At 30.2% G+C, this 2,500-nt stretch overlaps 1 long non-coding RNA gene across 1 annotated transcript; it reads left to right on the top strand.

Moving 5' to 3' along the window:
• The first annotated feature begins 1,931 nt into the window (after positions 1-1,931).
• On the top strand, positions 1,932-2,477 carry LOC109588803 (uncharacterized). Its single transcript, XR_002188366.1, has 3 exons — positions 1,932-2,202; positions 2,272-2,286; positions 2,347-2,477. It is a non-coding gene; the product is annotated as an uncharacterized LOC109588803 (long non-coding RNA).
• Positions 2,478-2,500: the final 23 nt, after the last annotated feature.

Raw genomic sequence — 2,500 nt, 5'->3', positions numbered from 1 at the left:
ATTTCAGTAATCCAGATGCGTGTATATAAAAGTAATGTTATTTTTGTCTTTCAGAAAAGAAGTTGCAATGGGGTATATTACATATAATTATAACACATCAATTTAAAAATTACTTAAATCTTACTTTTGTGGATGCTAAGTATAATCTTTGTGACATGATTGTCTCATTGACTAATAAATACTCTCCATTGAAACCTGGAATATATCAAGGAAAATTTGAAGATATAATACCATCACTTGAATGGCCTAGCTGTAAGTAAACAAAATACTTTGTATAATTACAATCATTAAACATTCTCTTTAAAGGGCAAGTTTCACTTTAAAGCTATTGCTAACAATGAGAATAGTGATGAAATATATTGTGGAATGATAGAAGTTAACATTGAAAAATAACATACATGTAGCTAATTAAAAATTGGAACATTTTATGATAACATTATTATAATTAGCAAGGATTATACTGAATCAAATCAATTTTGCTTTTAATATATCAGAATCTAAAATTACAAGTAAAAGCCATTTACATAAATCAATGATAGTTCAATGGTTTCCTTAACTAGGAAACCATTGTCCATACCAAATTATGCAAGCTTTGGTCCAATGTCACCCACCTTTATTCCTTTAATAATTAAAAAAAAATGATGAAAATGCTGTAGTTAAATTTAATACCTGGTAATGCTTGTGGTCCTCAAGGCTTCTATTTGCACAATAAATAAATGAATTCCTTCGTCTTTTCCTTTAATTATTAATCTTGCAACAACAATAGCATGTGTGGCAGTGTGACCATCTAAATTGCATGTATCCATCATGTAAAATTTAAAGAGATACTTATACCTGATCCAGGCCACCACTTGATTGAAGTTAGTGTTGGGGAATTCATAACAAATTCCTCAGTTGAGGGGTCAAAAGTTGCTATAGTTTCAAGACCTCTAATAAAGGTTCCTGAAATAACAAATTAAAAAGCAAAATAATTATTATTGATTGTACTATGTCCAAGTTCAGTTTGAGCATAACATCCAATGATATCAAAATTATAATACGAGATATTTTTAACCATTTCTCTTTTTGTTCTTCATTGCCTTTGACCCTATTATGTTAAGAATGTATTTACTATACACTGCTACCAGCACATGAAAATATAAATTTAATATAATTTATAGTATTCTAGTAACATAATTTAATTATACTGTTATTGTGTTTTATTGTTATTATTATTATTATCATTATCTTTCTCCTCCTCTCCCTCTCTCTTTATTATTATTATTATTATACATTGATCAATATTTAATTAGCGAACTTTTTTCTTCATGTATGTTGCTTACTTCAATTGTTGGTACAAACATTAACTCATGAACAGCCGCGGGGAAGTCATCATCTATTGCACTAAAATGATTAAAATTATCATAATGCAATCTAGCAGTATTATACCCAAATACCTTTCAAAATAGGCTTTGCCGTTACTTTTATTTAGCATTCCTGACTTTAATAATTCAATGTAATGAACATTTTTCCTCATTGCAGAGTCAAAAGATTCCTCAGTAGACAGAAAATACTTGTTGTCTCTCTTAAGTACTATTTAAAACTGAGCATAGAATAGATACTGAGCCTATTTCATTACTCCAAATATCATACCCATTTCTCTTCTTTTGTCAGTAAACACTGATCCTCCATCCAATAGGTTTATTAGCTCCTCCAAGTCAAGTCTGCTCCTTTCTCTCTCAACTTTTAGCTCGAAAACAACCTCAGCTTCAGTAGTCTGGTCCCGCCTTTATTTGAAAAAATAATAGATCTAGTGATGGTTATAATGACCTTGGTGTAAATAATGTGGCAAAAAACGAAATATCTACTAAACTCAGCACTTTTGCCTGATTGGTCCTAACGCAAGTCATCAAAAGTTTTAATTAGCCATAGCAGCATTCAACAGCAATAGTTCTAGTTTATACATACATGCACTTTACTAAAAGCATAAACAATGGCACTCAAACTTAATGTTATTTTAACTAAAAAGGCAGCAGAAGGTGAAGCATGTGTAAACATTACACTACAAAGTGAACAATATAACTCGAGTGAAAGGATAACAGCAAACACTTTAAGACCATACATCATTGAGAGCAACATATCAGAAGATGAATGCCCTATGGACGATCTTATCAGTTGTGCTAGTATGTACATTAACTGGATCTTCTAAAAGTTACTACAATGGTAAGATACTGACTAATGTACTAATGGATAATAATATACATACCATTAACTAAAATCCTGCTGATAAAGGATACATGGATTGTTGTAAGTTCAGTAATACACTACATTATTGTGATGTATTTTCTCTGGAACATAATACGTAAGCTACTTCTCATGATTTTGGTGAAATAACAAATGTAACATCAAATACACTTGGAAAAACAGTTAAGCCAGGACAAAACTACATTATCAGAGGAATCATAAAATTAAGTAATGAAGATAATCAATTGCTCAATTAATACATGTGTATTTGTCCTTT

The sequence above is a fragment of the Amphimedon queenslandica genome, unplaced genomic scaffold, assembly GCF_000090795.2.
Source record: "Amphimedon queenslandica unplaced genomic scaffold, v1.1 AMPQUscaffold_11847, whole genome shotgun sequence".
Classification (NCBI taxonomy): Eukaryota; Metazoa; Porifera; class Demospongiae; order Haplosclerida; family Niphatidae; genus Amphimedon; species Amphimedon queenslandica.
This window is presented reverse-complemented; position numbering and strand designations above follow the sequence as displayed.